Source organism: Lissotriton vulgaris, chromosome 8, assembly GCF_964263255.1.
Source record: "Lissotriton vulgaris chromosome 8, aLisVul1.2, whole genome shotgun sequence".
Lineage (NCBI taxonomy): Eukaryota > Metazoa > Chordata > Amphibia > Caudata > Salamandridae > Lissotriton > Lissotriton vulgaris.
This window is the reverse complement of record NC_141696.1, coordinates 473,692,276-473,711,706: the sequence shown is the minus strand read 5'-3', so window position 1 is coordinate 473,711,706 and position 19,431 is coordinate 473,692,276. Positions and strand designations below refer to the sequence as shown.

Sequence of the window (19,431 nt, the reverse complement as noted above, 5' to 3'; positions counted from 1 at the left end):
TAGTGGGGTTTCGCTAGGTCTGTGTGTTCTTGAACATAATACACTCTAAGAGGAGATACACTAGCCCGTAACAGGCACTCAATCGCAGACAGTTTTGAAAGGACCAAGACTCACAAGAGAGATGCGTACATTGACAGAGGATGTTGGTTCCCCAGGGGATTTGCTAACTGACATCACAATACTAAAATGCATAAGCTGTGGGTGATACTAGCACTAAGCAACAGCGTTAATATTGCTCACAAGGAATTGTGGAATATGAGGAAAAGAAATTCTGAATTGTAATGCACAGTGTCCGGACTGGAATATGATGCAGTGGAGAGAGGTAGAGCTCTGAATGAATCTGTAGCCATAGTACATTGAGTTCAAAATAAGCTAAACAACATGGAGGACAGATCACAAAGGAACAATATTCCCCCAAGGGGACTGTCTGAGCCCAGTATGAAAGGACATATGGAAAGCTTCATTCAAGAGTTGAGTAGTCAGGTATTTTTTGGTACAGAGGAACTGGAATATACTAGTGTAGACATTACATACACAACGAAGTAGCACCGACACGCTTGTGCGGGTGTCCCCTAGGGCACTGGTAAAGGTGGGCTGTATAACAACAGCAGACTTTTCGGTGATTTTCAAAAGACACAAATGTATTTGCTTGTCATTCAAATTTAATCATGACGAATCCAATAGAAAGTTACGTTGTCACTTAAATCTTCAATGACATGATTCACAAGATAGCGGTATTTACTAGCTATCATGAACTCCAGGATTCAATCCCAATGCATTTCGGCATGTGCCTTCATCAGGGGTAATCTGTTGAAAAATAATACGTTTTGTTGTACTAATCTGTATCCGTCTCTGAACATATATCCATCACCATGTTAATACATCTTTAAAACATCATAGTAAAAAAACATTTTGAAAAAGATAAGATAACCGTTATGTGAAACTACATTAATCGCTCGCTGTGACAAGCTTATTATACTGATATCGTACGATAATGTGAGGAGACTGTTGGTGCTAAGCGAACTCTCAGCATGAACAAATACGTATTAGGTTGGTAGCTGACCAGTCATTTAAAACAAACTAAGTAAGTGGCAATGTTACGCGCCTTTACATAAAAATACCAACATTGAAGCTAACTGGCTAACTAACGCTGGCTCTACGAGCTTACAGTCTAAATACACGGAGAGTTTCCACAAGTTAACCGGCAGGACGCCATCGCTATCGCCGTTGGTGTAAAAACGCAGCGTGTGACGCGCATTAAGGGGTGTGGTTAAATGCTGTGTTTACTTAGCGCGCGAAGCGTATTTAAAGTGACAGGAGCATTTGTTCCTTCGCTGTATCTTCATAAAGTAAACATAAATCTACCTCCAATGTTAGCGATTAGTGGAACAATAAAATAAGAAAGAAATAAGGCGTAAAGTTCTACTGTGAAAAACATTCCCGCATCAGGTAGTCCCAGCCGCTGTAAAGCTTCATTAGTACATACATCACAAAAATAGGAAATTAGGAAACTGATTTATAGTTAACATCCTAATTCTGTACGCTCATTCATTCCTTTAGGTTTCAATGTCTGTAAGTGGTATATCCAACAGTTCTCTCGCAACTGGTTGCTTGATGAGGACGCAACTTCTGACATCTAAGCAAACCCCGAAAGAACAAAAAATTACATGCGTAAGTAAATTTTCTACGGCTAGTGCCCGGTACAAAAGTATCATCAAGAAGCATTGGTCTTTACTTCAAGTTGAACCAGACTTCAACCACATTTTTCAAGAAACATATAGCAGAGGCAGAAATCTTGGTGAAATCGTCAAGCAACCAGTTGCGAAAACATGCACAGTTAACTACAAAGGCACAGTTCCGTACTGGAACTGTAATAATTGTAACTACATTCAACAAGGCAACAGTATCACTCGCCCAATGAGGGGCAACAGAATAAGACTACAAGTGAATGCAACATGTGACACCTCGAATATCATTTACATGATTAAATGCCCGTGGGAAAAGCATATATTGGTCAGACTGAAAGAAAACTAAAAGTGCGACTCAATGAACATAAAAGCAACATCAGGACCAAAGCTTTAAAGTCAGTAGTAGCCGCACACTTTATTGAGGCTAACCACCAAGTGAGTCAAATTAAAGCATGTGTGTTGGAAATCATAGTAAAAAGTGAAGATAAAGACAATAAGAAAACGCTCCTTAAACGAGAAAACTTTTGGATATACCACTTACAGACATTGAAACCTAAAGGAATGAATGAGCGTACAGAATTTGGATGTTATCTATAAATCAGTTTCCTAATTTCCTATTTTTGTGATGTATGTACTAATGTAGCTCTACAGGGGCTGGGACTACCTGATGCGGGAATGTTTTTCACAGTAGCACTTTACGCCTTATTTCTTTCTTATATTATTGTTCCATTAATCGCTAACATTGAAGGTAGATTTATGTTTACTTTATTAAGATACAGCGAAGGAACAAATGCTCCTGTCACTTTAAATACCGTTCGCGCGCTAAGTAAACACGGCATTTAACAACACCCCTAATGCGCGTCACACGCTGCGTTTTTACACCAACGGCGATAGCGATGGCGTCCTGCCGGTTAACTTGTTGAAACTCTCTGTGTATTTAGACGGTAAGCGCGTAGAGCCAGCGTATATAATGCATCAGTTAGCTTCAATGTTGGTATTTTTATGTAAACGCGCGTAACATTGCCACTTACTTAGTTTGTTTTAAATGACTGGGCAGCTACCAACCTAATACGTATTTGTTCACGCTGAGAGTTCACTTAGCACCAACAGTCTCCTCACATTATCGTACGATATCAGTATAATAAGCTTGTCACAGCGAGCGATTAATGTAGTTTCACAAAACAGTTATCTTATCTTTTTCAAAATGTTTTTTTACTATGATGTTTTAAAGATGTATTGACATGGTGATGGATATATGTTCAGAGACGGATACAGATTAGTACAACAAAACTTATTATTTTTCAACAGTTTACCCCTGATGAAGGCACATGCCGAAATGCATTGGGATTGAATACTGGAGTTCATGATAGCTAGTAATACCGCTATCTTGTGAATCATGTCATTGAAGATTCAAGTGACAACGTAACTTTCTATTGGATTCGTCATGATTAAATTTGAATGACAAGCAAATATATTTGTGTCTTTTTGAAAAGCACCGAAAAGTCTGCTGTTGTTATACAGCCCACCTTTACCAGTGCCCTAGGGGACACCCGCACAAGCGTGTCGGTGCTACTTCGTTGTAACATTGTTTACTCCCGAGCGGGGAGTTATCCCTAGGAGCACGGTCCAATATACGTCTACTAAGAGTTGAAATTCAGCAGTGCACAGCCACATTCTTTTGGACATTACATACACATCATTCTGCTAGTCAACGTGGGCCTCGGTATTCTGGCCCCAGACCTATCATGGTCCAGATTTTTCAGTTAAATGACAAAATCGATTTGCTTTCATCAATGAAGGAGGCTGATGATGAAGGGGAAAATGTTCCATTTACAATGATCTCTCTCAAGAAACCATGAAAGTATGTAAAGCTTATCGCACAGGGAAAAAGAAGTTGAGTACATTCTGATGTGCTGAATTTAATACTGGCTACAAATGCTATAAATATATGTTCTGAGGCAACTAAATGAGTAGATGCTCTCCTTTACTCGTTTTATATATTTAACTCCTGGGCCCATATTACATATAGGGCACACTGCCCTTGTTTCCACCACAGCACACATTTACGTCTGGGCACCACGAGCAAACAGGGACAGTGAGCCCTATTATCATGAATGCACTGCCCCTAGGGAAGCCACGAACTCGCACTGCCCTGTGAGTTGCGCATTTAGTGAAATACTGAGCGGCTGCTTCAAAGTCACTACATGTTTCTCTGTGCAGGTGACAACCCGCCTGCACTTTAAAGAGGAGTTACAGATTCTCTGCAGGTTGGTGCAACGAGTAACTGCACCTGCCTGCAGGGGAGTCCATGAAACCCTCTTTTCCCCATTCTGATGGCTGCCCTAAGGGAGGAGCACTGACAGTATGTCACCTTTCTGTGGTGCATTTGAGTGCTCTTCCTAAGGGCATGTTTGCCTCGGCTCCTGTGTCCGTAATATAGTGCGGGTACGGGTGCAGAGGCATAGTGATTACCTCATTTGCATGGAGACACGCAAATGAGAGAATGCCCTCAGAAGATAGAACTAGCGCTACATGTGCGCCAGCGCTATCAGTATAACAGAAGGGGCCGCTCAAGCATCTGCTGCCTATTCTGTAGTACCATAGAGCCCCGCGGTGCAAAATGTGGGCTCACATGTCTGTGGCGCCCCTGGGGCACTATGCGTAATACAGCCAATAGTATTCTAGAGTACATCATAGTGTATACGTTGATTTCTGCTGCAGTTTTGGAAGTCCCCCTTCATCTCACCCTGTGGCATTCAAAGGGAGTGTTTTAGTGGGTGACGTACTGGTTACCTGTGCTAGTAATGAATTCCTGATGGTTTGCTAGAAATGTACATATTCTGAGATTTTACAGCTTTAGTTACTGGGTTGGTGTCAGGAATAGTTTCAGTTTGGACTGCAGGAATACACAGGATTGTTAGAACAATGTCATGACAACCTCAAATGAAACTGTTGTCTATTCCTATGCTGCTGCTAGCATTAATATCTAGGGAGACAAAGATCACACCTTCCCAAAATGTGCATACTATTTTGTGCAGTGGAGGTGAAGTTCTTTACACAAAATGTGAGGAATGGTAATAATGCAATAATGCACCAATCGATTATGTAGTGGCTAAAATGCGAAGGGTTGGATCCTCATTTCCTATTTACAGGAATTACATTTGCCAAACTCAGAAGACTTTAAATTGGGAAAACTATGCAAATGTTATATTTATTTTTCAAGTTACACATCCTATTTTAGAGGGTCTGCCTAATGTTGGATACAACACTTACCCTTGAAGCTCTCAGCCACATTGCGATTACCAGGGCATGTGGATCTGATACGAGGGCAAGTTGTACAGGGGGACCGAGGGCAATGCATCTCTAGAGTATATCTGGCCGAAACAAATGATGACCCTAAAGCTAGAGCGTTCGGTGATGGGTATTAGCTATGCAGTTCTCTAGCGGGCAAGTGGGAAATACCTTCGTTCTCTGGGTGGTGTACAATGATTTTGGCTTAGTGATGTGATAAGCAACAAGCTACTGTTTTGAAATGTTAGTACTAACTACAGGCCTTGTCATAGCGTGCCTTTGGTTGCATTTATTTAGCAGGTTTTGTAATGGACCTTAATATAAAGCTTTATAAGGAGTGAATTCTTGCTTTGTTTATACAGAATCTGCAGAGCAAAAATTGTTTATTTTTAGTGTGTGGCAAACTGCCATGGGCCTTCTGCTCCACAGTGCATAGTTTGATGGAGATCTTTACACTTTCATTGTTTGACATTAACAACAATAAGGAGGTAAAACGTTCCTGCAGAACGACCTTGCTAAAGTGCCAGTTTCCACTCTAACAGTGTTCTAAATACAACTTCTATTAATGTTCCAAATTAAAATATGTGTTCAGCTTAATGGAGATACTTGCCTAACACAGGTTCAGAGTAAAAGATGTCTCCCACCTTCTTCACAGACATCCTAAGAGAAATGGGGTATAAAGGTAGCAGAACCCAAAGTCAGAGAAACATGGTGCCAGCTGTGGCCTTTGAGGAATTTCACTATTTGAGGGGCATCGACCTCTCTCTCTCTCAAATGTCTGAATCTACAATTACTATACAAAGTTGGAGGTTTGGCAATTCCCAATATGTTTTATTATTACTGTGCAGTACAAATGCTACATATCGCGAGATGATTTACATGCTCCCTTTATGGCCAGACTCGAAACAGCAAGTGGCTTACTCTAACAAGGGATAATCTGCCAATCTGTAAAGAAGTCTAACTGACTACCGGGCTGTCCACAGTGGATTTCCTATTTCCTGAGAGGGTTAGGAGAGGTGTTATAGGTGCTTCTCCATAAACTATTGCTTTGGCGATTATGGGTCGAAATTGCTCTATGATCTGGTAGACACATTCAGCCTAAATAGGAGATACATTCACAGGTGTATTTAACAATGGAATTTTTTACATATGGAATTTGCAGGATTTCTTGTATAACCCCATAATAATGAAATGAATATTACTCTTACCACAATTGCCATGGTCAGGCAGGTCACGACCTTCTATAGCACTATTGGACAGACCGCCTCTTACTGCACTGGCTCGTAGAAAATAGGCGGCTAATATAGGCTTTGAATTGTTGTATTCACAGTTGAGATGATATTGTTACTTGGTTAAGGGAATCTTGTAGAACACGTTGCACAAACTGCAACATTTCAAATATTTGTATAAGGTGTACATCACATTAATTTGATTACACATACATGGCTTAACCCTCTCTATTGGTATTGATGTCCAGGTACTGATGTCTCATTCATAGATTTACATTGGGAATGCTCTGGGGTAGCCATATTCTGGTAGCACGCGTATAACCAAACGACAGGTGCTATAAAACGTAAGTTTGATTGCTTATTACTCCCGGGCCTTGTGCGTGAAAGGAGGAAAAAGGACCATGCATGGAAGCCCCTGCTGATATTCTTTCTAATGGACATATGTTGGATACTTTTATTTTCGAACTGTACTGAATTTCCAATAGTGGCGTATGGAAAAGGGACTCCAGAGACATACTAACCATAGACAACTAAAGACAATCTGCACCGATGGTTGGTAGTCGATGCACTAGTAAAAATCAATGCAATATGTACCCGAATTTTGAGAGCTCCGAGACCCATCAGATGGGAACAGGGGATATCTAAACAGATGGGGTGAAGCTGCAGATTGGATACAGCGGTCTTGAGTTATTATAATAGCTATGTTTTTCTCAGTATTATGTGGTTACATACTGATTACATATGCAAAAGTTCTCCTAATATTCTCTTTTTACTGTTGCGCTAATAAAGAGCATGTTTTAGAAAAATAAATTAATACATAGAGAATGTATGTATTTCTACTCTAATGAGCACAAGGCACTTTTCTCAGTTATCCATTGGACAGTACAGACCCGTGTTTCTATGTACAAATATTCGTTAATTATTTGAAGGACAATATATACCGTTATGGTGCCCAAGCATGAATTTTTTAACAGAAGCAGGAGGTAATTAATTACTCTTAAAGGCTGGTATGTCTATAAGGGATGTTGGATAGCTTTCACCTCATTCCTCTTAAAACAGTTAAAGTTTATCGTTCATTGACATTAAGCAATGCTCCTTCTCAGAATGTACTAATTTAATGTGTGAGGGATGATTATACCAATACTTTTAATATGCACGGCAATTTCGTTAACTGGAGCAATCTAGAAAGTAAGCTTTTAATTGTATATGCTTGACGGACAAATATAGTCCTATAAAGGCAAATTGTTGGCAATGATTTTTAAATAATTTTTGGTGCTATATCTAGATATTCCCTAATGTTGTCAATGAATTTGTGATTCCTCCTCTGAGCAGAGTAAACTATGTAATAAGGACCAGGCAGGCATGAAGGGCAGAGTCTGCTTTAAGAGTTCTGAAAACGTTTTTATGAACAAATACTTTTACCTGTTGCACCCACTGTTTACAAAATGTTGTTCTTAGGCTACATACTGCCTACATATTCACGAAATATGGAATCAATAGCTCTTCGATGTGGGTTGCACTTTAAACGCCCACTGAGTTTTAAATTGTATACGTATGATCCACTTTGGATGTACATGATTTGGACTGGATTTTTACAGTATTGTGTTGTTTGCAATTTAGGTTGAGCAAGCAGGCTGGGTTGTGTGGCACATCACCTGATACACAGAGGAAGCCATACAACCTTAACTAAGATCTATAAGAAACATACAAAAACAAGACAACAGCAGGCAAATTTCAGTGTAAGAAAAGTGAGGGAAACCAATATACTACTTCAAGTATGAAAACAGCTAGCAACTAAAGCACAACACAAGTTTACTTTGAAATGAATAGCAAATCAATATCTATTTCGTAAAAAAGAAATTGTGTGATGGTGTCAAGCTACAGGTGAAATGAGTTATAACCCATGGATATCCCGTTAAACCTTAATGCTGGGTTTTACGTCTTTTGCTTTCACCTATCCAAAGAGGACTATATAGAAAAAAGTAAATTATTCTCAGTACCTATTTTGGGAGGCTCGGTGCAACATATTACAATAGTAAATAATCCTCTTTTGAATAAAGATAGAATTGTAAACAGGCATATGTGTCAATTAAAAAGGGTTACTTCAATTTCAAAATGTTATCATGAAACACTTTTTTTTGTTAATCTCCCTTTAATGACAATTTGGATCAAATACCATGCCAGAAACTATAACAAAAACATACAGTTAATGACAGAAGAAAATAGCTAGTAAGTTTCATGCTCTCTCCAAAGTCTTTGGGCATCATTAACAAAGCAGCAGTAGCCATGTTGCTGACAGAAACACCACATCCTAGTCTTCCGCGACACATTCTTTACAATATGACGCTTCTGCCTCCCATAAAGACCTAGTTGACAAGCCTGTAAGACCAAAATAAAGAATTTAAAGTGCACCGACAGGAAGTACTCCCAGTATAGGATGGTGTCTAATACCATACTTCCTGTTATCGCTAAGCTCACAACCTTTGTAGGACGCCTGATTTTCAAAACAATCGAGAATGGAAGGGGGAGCTCACGAGTACTCTACTCAGAGTAATGAAGGTTACTGGTAAGTAAACAACTCATTACCTCCTCGTTCCATTCCTTACAATATGATGTTCTACTTAAACTGAATTGGCCATCCGAAAAAGATGAATGTAGAAAGGAAACGTCCAGAACATTAGAATTACAGCAGCACCAGTGGGTATTGAAGAAATCAACAGAAATAAAAAAAAATTGTCTTTACACAAATCAAAACTTTGCACCAGAATCAGATAACAGAGACCGCATTCACAACTGATAATGGTATTTGGGGATAACTACTTGGTTGCTTTACATATGTCTTTAATTGAGACATTCTTAAAAGCCACTCAAGAGCAGAAATCCCGCTTGTGAACGGCTACAGATGGCACCTGGCAACTCTTGACTTCTGGCTATCGTAAATAAAATTCAGTGACTTATAGTTGTTGAAGATGGACTTAACCAGAACCATAAGTCACAAACAAAAATCTAACTTTGGGAAAGTAGAAGTTCTCTTTCTATAAACTTACAGTACCCTGTGCACCACCAGTTTATACCTGTATTGTTCATCTTCAGGAGAAGGAAAATGGGAGGAGGAAGGGGATAGGCAGGGGGAAGGAAAAAAGGAAATGAAAGAGAAAGCAAAAAAAGGCAGGTATAACTACACCATGCGAAATGAAAAGAAGTAGGAATCTTTGGAACAAAAGATGCACAGGACCTGGGAACCACCTTATCTGATAGAAAACACAAAAAGAGAGAACACTTTGAAGAACACCCAGCTCACCAATAAATCTGCCCATGCTTAGCCACCAACAATAAAGCCTTAGCCATACGAAACTTTAACTCCAATGTTTCTAAAAACTCAAATGCAAAGTCTTGGAGACCTTGTACAAGTAGTGTAATATCACGTAGTGGAAAATTAACCACAGACTAACAGAGAAAAGGCTCTTAAGGAGAAAAGGGGCCAGGTCCACTATAATAGGGACCTCAGAAACACTTAATGCTAGAAAGGCATGTCATTGGCTTCTTAAGGTAGAAACTGTCAGATATAATCAAAAGTCATGTCTAAAAAAAAATCTAACACTTTTACCAGCTCACAACATTCTGCAGTAAAACCTCTGAATAGACACCAAGCCTTAAAATTCCAAGAGGTAACGCTTACATCCTTGACAGTCACAGGACGATGGGACTGAGGGATACATTGAGCCACCTGTTTAGAACAACCTTAAGTTTGGAGCCTTGGCCTCTAAAGTTCCAAAACCACGATGGAGGTGGCTCAAGGATGACTTCAAGATGAGTCCTCAAAGGCAAGGGGTTCATGGGAAAAATCCAGTATGAACGTATGGGATAGCTGAAGAAAAAGAAATCAAGGCTGCTGTGATAACAAGAAGCTATTGTAAGGACCCTTGCTTTCTCAGATGACATTTTCTGAAGAACCTTGAGCAACAACGGGAAAGGGAAAAAAGCATAGAGCACACGCCTGGGCCATGGAAGAGGCACTGCATCCACTCTTCAAGCCTTTGGACTCTGAGTTAGCAGAACCCAAAAGAAGAGCACTATTTTCCGAGTAGAAGAGGTCCAACATTAGTTGACCATAATAGACAACAGGCTGCTCCTGAAAGAAGACAGGACTGAATCACAGTGAGATTGATGAGGGAAAACTCTCATTCAAACTATCAGCATGGGTATTTTCCTCCCAGGAGAGAAAAAGACTGCTCTTTGCCCACAGACCTATCTGCCTGGCTTTAGATTCGGAAGTCAGGAGCATTCTAGATGACTGTTACAAACCTGAGCCACTTGGTTGTTTCTTCGAACACATACATACCTACCTTCGATTTTGAGAAATGCTGAAGGGCTTGGAATGACACAGAAAGCTTACTCCAATTGGAAGTATTGCTGGCTACACTCAGGGATCATAGACCAATGACCCTGGCCTGGGACTCCCTACAGTGTTGCACCTCCGCCTCTCACTGGCATCTGTCATACGAAATATAGGAGACAAAGGAATCAGAGTGACTCCCTTCTCTGGGTCTAGCCACCACTGAAAAGTATGCCTGTTCCCCAAAGGCCAGCAATCAGTCCCTCTTAATTTTCTGACAAAGGAGACCAACGCAGTAGGAGGTGTTAAGCTAAAAGGTATAAATGAAGAGGAGTCCAAGGGACCACTACCACAGAGAAGTAAATCAGGCCTTCTATCCACGACCACTCTCTGGCTGTGGCTGATGACTGTTCCACAAGGGCTTGTATATGAGAAGTCAGTTTGAAAGCCCTGATCCTTGGTAAGAAAACTCTGTCATATTTGTCCATAACATAGCTAAAATGCATTTCAGATTCTGTAACAAAGTCAGGCTTGGATTATTGGCTTTGATAAGGATTCTATGTTCCTGAACCAGACTGCAGCTCTTCTGATATCCAAGCATGCCTTAGAAAAAGAGGATGTTACCAATCAATCATCTAGATATTGTAAAATATTAATGTCTTCAATATGCAGAATACCCCAGGTAGCACAAAGTTGTTTGTGAAGACTCTTGACGCAGAGGGCAACCAAAAGAGTAGGACCTGAAACTGGAAATGATGATCGGGGATAAAGAAACTGAGATATCTCTGAAAGTCTATGTGAATCAGGACATGAAGGTAGGCATTGAGAAGGCCCAATTAATCAAGGAATTCCCTGGTGTAAAAATAAGAGAACTGGCTGCAAAGTGACACTTTTGAATGTTATTCTTGAGAAAAAAAGTGTATTTGTTTTAAGTCCAAAACAGAGCGACACTTTTGGGATGCCTTCTGACCAGAGAAATGATGGCGTAGAAGCCCTGTTTCCATTTTGCATGTGGAACTGTAACAATAAATGCCCTGTCCAGTAGGTCCTGAGCTTCTTTGGTCAAAACCTGTTGGGAGTACCATACAGCGCCGAGATGGGGTGACTAAAATGGGTTCTAGCAGAATCTCTGTGAAATTAATCCGGTACCCCTGGTTGATGATGCTCAGGCGACAGGCATCCAACACTGAAGCATGCCAGACATCCTGACAGCTCTTTATTGACCTTCTGAAAGGAAAATTATACATCGAAGAATGAGAAAGATAGTCATGACTGTAGACTGAGATCTGTCAGCAGCAGGGCACCCCGGCCTCGGCCCCTACTTCGAAAGAGGTGCCCGGAATCCCTTGATAGAGCAGGAGGATGAAACCATCTTTGGTAGACAAACATGTGACCCCTTGAGAAAGAACAGAGACTAAACAGTAATTTCCAATGTTCTGCAGACTGATTTACTAGCCCTGTCAACTGTGGCCCCAAACAGCGTTTCCCCCAGTAAAATGAAGGAGCATCAGTTTGGACTTTAGGGTAGCATCTGCTTTCAATGAACTCACCCAAATACTTCTCCTTGCAGAAATAGCTGCACCAGCTCCTGCAGCAGGTCCAACGTGGCTGTCAAAAGAGATAGCTGAAAGTAACCTTACTTGTTCCATTAAAACCAAAGCCGCTATGCAATCCTGACTGTGTTGCATCTTTTCAGCCAGAGCCTAAAAGGCCTTATAAAAAGAATGAGCAGCGTACATAGCATATATGCTTGGTCTAACAGAGAAATTGAAAGAAAAATATGCCCTTTCAGCAGCCACCTCGATGTACTTATCAAATGGATCCTACAGTAAAGCCTCTTCCAAAATACTGGCCCCCTGTGAAGTCAACACAGCCAATAATTAATGCACTTTAAAAATGGGGGGGGGGGTGGACTCCTCTGCAAAGTCTTCGAAAGGATACCTCTTCGTTAGGAATCTTGAAATGATTTCCATTCCTTCCATTCCAGAGTCAACACCTTATCAAATGCATCAAGCAGAGGAAGAGACTCAGGCTCTTTTCATTGGTAAAGCAACAAGAGATCATCCTCCTGCTCCTACTCCAGGTGTGGGAAGGAACGCAGGGGCGGCTTTAGGCTCATGGCGGCCCTGGGCAGGGAGCGTAGGTTGGGGGCCCCTGAAGAGGGGTTCCGGGTGCGGCGGAGAGCCCCCAGGAGCTCAGGAAGGTACCAGCGGGCAAGCAGTGGGTAGGGAAAAAAAGAAGCCAATCATGAACCAGGAGGAACGCAGGCGTGGAGGCCAGTGAAGAGGGGGAGGGTAGGAGTGATTGGAAGTGGAACAGAGCCGGAGGCCGCGAAATCCCTGCCAGGGGCCGCCACGCAAATATGTATCCATCCTCAGAGGATTATTATATTAAGGATATATATTGGCGTGGTGGCCCCTGGGGTTTGGTGGCCCTGTGCAGGTTCACAGCTTGCACATGCCTAAGGCCGCCCCTGAGGAACGTTTACACCAAAGATGATGAAGGGACTCAGAAAGGTCCACGTCTTGAACAAAATGCTCTGTATGACGGCTTCCTTAGGTTCTTCTTCATTTTGACCCCCCCCCCCCGACCCAATCTTCGGACTTTGGATTGGAGACAGTTCTATCATGCAATTCAGCAGAACTATCTGCTGGACAGCGCCCTCATTTCCAAATGTTGTGAATTTGGAGATCCAGGGGTATTCTCAACATTGGGATATTTTCTGGAGCATTTCTTATACTTCGTGGTGTGTGGAACACTCTAATCAAATGATTCTATCTGTAAAGAAGTGAGTCTTCCACCACAGAGACCAACAAAAGCACGTCCTGCTTATATTGCTTCTTGGGCAATAAAACATTGGTCCTCACCCAGTCTCACAAGAACCTGCTATGAATAAAAACAGAGGCTTAGCAGGCGACGCAAACCAAGGGCATCCTACTGAGAACCCAGTGTTGTGCTGGAAGACGAAACACTGCTGGCTGACATGATGCCACTAGCATTTATAAACAATCTCACAAGTAAGAGTGACATTCTGGCTCTGCAAGGACTGCCAAAGGAAGACTCACACGCAAAAGTGTGAAGTCTAATAATATTTTCTTCCCCACACTGGCAAGGGCATAACCCAAGGGGTGCTAAAAGTCTTTGTTACTTCTTTTTCCTTAACATAATAAACATATATAAGAGGAGGAAGATTGTCTTCCCTTAGGGCTGGCAAACTTCATGCAGGTCACAGAAGGAAAAAGACGGTGTGTTATTAGGCATCTCCCTATACTAGGAGCATTAATAAGTACAACCTTCTGTCAATAGCACAGGAAGTACAATTTCACTTTAAATTCTTTAATTTTAGTTTTACGGCAGTAAACTAGTTCTGTGTAGGAGACAGAAGCCTCATATTGTAAGGAATGGATTAAGAAAAATGTATGTGGAGGTAATTGCCATTACCACTGTAAATTGTGTTATCACTGAAAATACGAATTGTCCATTTGCAGAAGGAAAAAATACTTCCTGATGGTAAAATCTATTCTGCCCCTTACCACCAAGGATAAAATGCCCATTTGTGGTAAATACATAATCACGAGCAATCACCCAACACAGAAACATTTTTGCCAAAATTATTACATTTAGGCAGCTGAATTAAATCTTGGTGGTAAGAATACATTGCCGCAATGGAGTATCCTTACCGCCAAGATGATGGTCCGGACCACAGGTGTAAATGCGGGAGCAACATAAGTCAATCAATCAGGATTTATAAAACGCGGCTAATCAGCCGATAGGGTGTCCAGGCGCTTGCAGGTCCCAGAGGCTTATTTGAACAACCAGTTCTAGTGAGCCATTTGGAATTTCGGAAGTGAGGTGATGGTCTGGAGCTGCGTGGGGAGGCTGTTCCAGGTCTTTGCTGTGATGCGGGAGGAATGTTCTCCACCTCCGCTTCAGTAGATGTGGGAGTATGGGCAAGTGAAATTGAGGAGGAATGTAGTCTTCTTGATGGCTGGTGGAAGTTCCAGCTCCGGTTAATGTATGGGGGTCCTTGGTTCTGTCGAGCTTTGTGTGCGTAGGTCAGCAGCTTGAATACGCACCTCTTCTGTAGGAGAAGCCAGTGGAGTTGCCTGATGTGGGGTGTGATATGGGTTTGTCTGGGAAGGCCCAGGATGAGTCTGGCTGCAGCGTTCTGTATGGTCTGAAGTCTCTGTAGGTGGTGTGCAGCGATTCCTATGTAGAGGGTGTTTACGAAATCCAGTTGGCTGCTGATAAGGGTCTGTGTCATGGTGTGTCTCGTGTGTGGGGGTAGCCACTTTAAGATATTACGTAGCATGTGCAGAATATGGAAGCAGGAGGATGAGACGGCACTGATCTATGATTTCATGGTAAGCTTGCTGTCAATGATGATTCCGAGGTTTCTGGCGTGGTCGGAGGGAGTGGGTGCGGGTCCTAGGTCTGAAGGTCACCAGGAGTCGTTCCATGTGTTGATGCTGTTGTCAAAGATCAGTAATTCTGTCTTGTTGTCTGCATTCAGCTACAGACAGTTGTTTTTCATCCAGCTTGTGACGTTTGTCATCCATCTGTGGTTGTTGGTTCTGGTTCTGGTGGGGTTGTCGTGAGAGGATGAGTTGGGTGTTGTCTGAATAGGAACTTATGTTGAGACCATGGGATCTGACGATTTTGGCCAGCGGGGTCATATATGTGTTGAACAGAGTGGGTAAAGAGATGAGCCCTGGGGGACACCACGGGTGATCTCCTTGGGTTCAGAGGTAAATGGTGGGAGGAGAATACTCTGGGTTCTTCCGGTGAGGAAGAAAGTGATCCTTCTTATCTCGCCCCCTTGGATGCCGATGTGGTAGAGTCTTTCGATCAGCGTGTGGTGGGATATGGTGTCAAAGGCTGCCGAGTGATCGAGGAGGATCAAAGCTGGGGTTTCTCCTCAGTCGAGGAGGGTTCGGTAGTCATCGGTGGCTACGATCAGGGCACTTTCGGTGCTGTGACTGCTGGAAGTCAGATTGGGAGGCATTGAGTAGCTGCTTCTGCTCCAGGTGTGTCATGAGTTGATTGTTGTTGATCTTTACCAGTACTTTTGCTGAGAATGGTAGCAGGGAGCTTGGCCGGTAGTTTTTGAGATCGCTGGGGTCAGCAGAGGGTTTTTTGAGTAGTAGTCTGACTTTGGCGTGTTTCCTGTCATCTGGAAATATTGCGATGGTGATAGAGGTGTTCAGTAGGGTTTTTGTCATTTTTCAGCTTGATGTGGATGGCACTAACTAATCCCATGCTTAAAGACTTTGCTGTAAAAAATGGCAAAAGGCTTTGTCACTTTCTAGAACTTGAAAACTCTGCTAGAAAACCAGACATTTGAGTTGAACAGATTTAGAGTTGTGGTGGTGTTGTATGGTGCTCTATATAAAGGAGCTGCTCTCCATCTAACCCCGGGAACTACCCTACTCAGAGTTCCCCTCTTCACTTTTATGCTTAATTTATGTGTCACCCTAAGCCTGAAAGGGTATTGTAAAAATGATGGACTATAACTGAATTAATGGAACACATTTTTTAATGTTAAAATTTTTTGATGTTATATTTAATTTACTGTAAAGTATACACAATATATAAATGGCAAGCACATGAAATAAACAGGTCATATATTCTGTATAATATAAACATTAAGAGAAGGTAGGAAGGTAAAATGTTGGTGTTTGTTGTAAATCTTGGCAATTTTAGCAAAGGTTTTCCATGAATGTAAAAAATCTATCATGCACTCAAATCTTGTATATATTGCTAGGGGTCAACTCTATACGTTTCAAGAACTTCCTGCCATCAATTATTACCTGGGAGGCTTTGGATCCAACAATGCCTGGGCAACTGTCATTTAAACAATAGTAGAATGGATAGATTGTTATGCCCGATTTCATTTGGACATGAACTGATCATTATCATGCATACATTAAGTAGCTATTCTCCCTCCTTTACTGCAGACAATTAGGATAAGACATCACTCAGAAAGAAAAAAAATAAGACTAGTGGCAGAAAATATGTATTTATGTGTCCTTGTCATCACCTCCCCCTTTTGTACCGCCTTGTCTTTAACTTGGCATTTTTGTGCAAACTGTTGGCAATGCCCAAGTTTGGTGTTGCTGCACTGAGATATTCCTCAACATCAGGCCTTTTCATCTGAACCGACGAATACAACTAGTCTAGTGAGAATATTTAACACCAGAAAAAAACAATCACTGGCCAATAGTTCTGGCTGTGCTGTACTAACAAATGTAAACATGGGCAATCACCAATTCTGTTTACATGTGCTGCATGCAGAAATACTGTTTATTGACATCCACTGAATTAGACTTAATCAAAAAGTGATATTAGTTTTAACAACACATACTTATAATAGGATATGTTATATAACTTTGTAATCCAGACTCCGTTGTTCCATAGGCACGAGAGACTGCATCTTGACTCAATTAAACTAATGTTAAAAGAACCTTGCAAAGAGAAAGCACTTCTTCCACCCTAGCAGGATTTATATCTGGGAAACACGTACCTCACAGACCTCTGTATGTGGCTATTAAGAAAGGGCCCTATCTTACCCACATCATCTGCAATTGTATTTTCTCAATGATAAGGGTGGTACTATGTGCTGTCACCCAATGTCATTTCAGGGTCCAATCTTCCAAACAGTATAACGAAGTATTTTGCCCTTGGCCCTCTACAGTGTCAAACAACATACAAGTAGTAGGAAGGGCAATTGTGGGAGACATGCATGCAACTGAAGCAGCAATAATGAACTTGGAAAATCTTGGGAATGGCGCTTTGAAATTTTGATAAAACTTTGTGTTACACGATAACCTGGAAATATGTTTAAAATAGAGAAATGTCCTTGTGTCAAAACTGCAACTTTGATGAGAATGGATAGTACTCACTCAAACATGTTGGTATGCTTGTTTCACAAACCAAGAAAAAGCATTTAAAAAAAATCCCTTTTGTTTAAAAGAGATGGCAAAACAGCGTTGAATTCTAAATAACAGCACTTTGACTTCATAAATCATGACCGGCTGGCGCACTAGCTTTCTAGCTTTCGATATTCATAAACTTGGGTAAGCAACTTTTGTCCACAGAGCCTGGCACTGCCTTTTCATTTAAAAGCAGTGAGTAGGTAGATACATAGCGATGTGATAAACAACCACCTCATTCATTCATAAATATTTTCTAAACAATGGTCCCTCCAGACAACAAATCCAACTATGCATATAACCACAGACAAGCGACGGGTAACCAGGTGCCAAAACTACAGAAACGCAATGACCTACACTTAAACCTAGCTGGTTCACACAAAACATGTTAATGCGCTGGCAGAAAGCCATGTTCAGCAGTCAAAAACACTCTGGTCATTGCCCTTCCCGCACTATGGATATCTGGCCATGTAATGCATGCCTATTTACTGAAAACGCTGACTACAAGTGATATGTTACAATAAGGGAAATAAAGAATTATCACGGTTCGGCTGCAGGTGCCAGGAGTGTGCATCCTGGGTGAGATGCGAGCCACGCACTGGTTGCATCTTCAGCTAGTTTGGCGTGCATTTCCAGGGCCTGGAACTGCAATGTAAATGACATCAGGCTACGGAGCACTAATGGCAGAGCGTGAGGGACCAGCCTTCTATTACTCATAGGAGCCCCGCAAGAGAGGAAGGGGTGCAGTCACATAACGCAGCAACAAGGTGTAAAAATAGGGCAGCCGACTCCGCAAGGTTGGCATATTTGGGCAAAATGGAAGGCTTGGGCAAAGGACGTTGAGGAATGGGGATGGCAAGCAGCAGGGGTGGTGCTGACAGCAAGGAGATGAGATAGAGCGGTGCCAATTAATGACAGCTCGGGCGCAGGGGCCGCTGCGCACAGGGAGCCCGGGGGACGAGCGCAGGAGGGTGCTGCCCGGTCTGCAGGAGGGGCTGTGTCGCTGGAGGGGGCGCTGCTGGCAGGTCCTCAATAGCGGGGTACTCCCTATGCAGTGCAGCCATGCCACCTAACTGGGGGCGGGTGCTGTGCGGGTGAGTGGGAGATGCTCGGCCCTTGGGGACGGTGCTGACTGTACGAGTGAAGGGTTCCTACCTGACTGGGTGCGGGGGTGTTGCCCTTGGTTGCCAGGAAGGTTGCTGTCTAGTTGCTAGTCCTGCGGAGGGGATACCTGTTCCAGCAGAGAGCGCAGTCCAGGCGACATAAGGGAGATACCTGTTCAAGGGAATGTGTTCATATCAAACCTGACGGAATGCTGTGCGCGCGTGCCGAGGGGGGCGGCCGCGGGTGCCCGGGGTGTGCATGGTGGGGGTGACACTCACCTCTGCAGCGTGTTCTCTACGGGAGGCAAAGCTGTCCCTTCAGCCGCCACCTCCGTCACCGCAGCAGCCTCCGCTCCCCCGGCTGCGCCGCCGCAGCCTCCTCCGCTGCTCTGAGCCTCCCCTGCCTGGCGCTGTTATGACAGATTCAGTTGCCCATTGGAATCGGTCCCTGGCGCACACTGCGCATGTGCGCCAAGATGATCTTCACGGGAACGCCTGATTTTTGCTCCTGAGAAAGATCATGTGGAAGGCGCATGCGTCAGCCGCACAGGCGCGCGCTTTTTCTGAGAAGACTACTATGCAGCGAAAGGGAGAGCGCGTACGCGTCACAGGCAAAGCGCGTGCCCGGCTGGAAGACGCAGTAAGAGGAGAGGGAAAACAAATTGAATGAGAGGAAAAGTAGGCGAAAGGGAGAAAGTAAGCAAAGAAATTGAGAAAAGTAAACTATCACGCAAAAGAAACAATAGCGGTGCCAAATTAAGATAAGAACGTGGAGGTGATTTGATATAGTACAACAGAAAACGCGCCACCAGATCTTCAACAACTGCACAAACCCCAAAGTAATGCAAGAAA

General features: G+C 42.6%; 1 protein-coding gene across 2 annotated transcripts in view; it reads right to left on the bottom strand.

Annotated features, from left to right (window-relative positions):
* Positions 1–19,002, bottom strand: part of CDKL5 (cyclin dependent kinase like 5) — a 1,270,306-nt gene extending 1,251,304 nt beyond the window's left edge. For both annotated transcript variants that reach the window (XM_086934269.1, XM_086934270.1), the window contains exon 1: positions 18,859–19,002. The gene's annotated coding sequence lies outside the window, so the exon portion shown is untranslated. The remainder of the gene's footprint in view (positions 1–18,858) is intronic.
* Between the last annotated feature and the right edge of the window lie 429 nt (positions 19,003–19,431).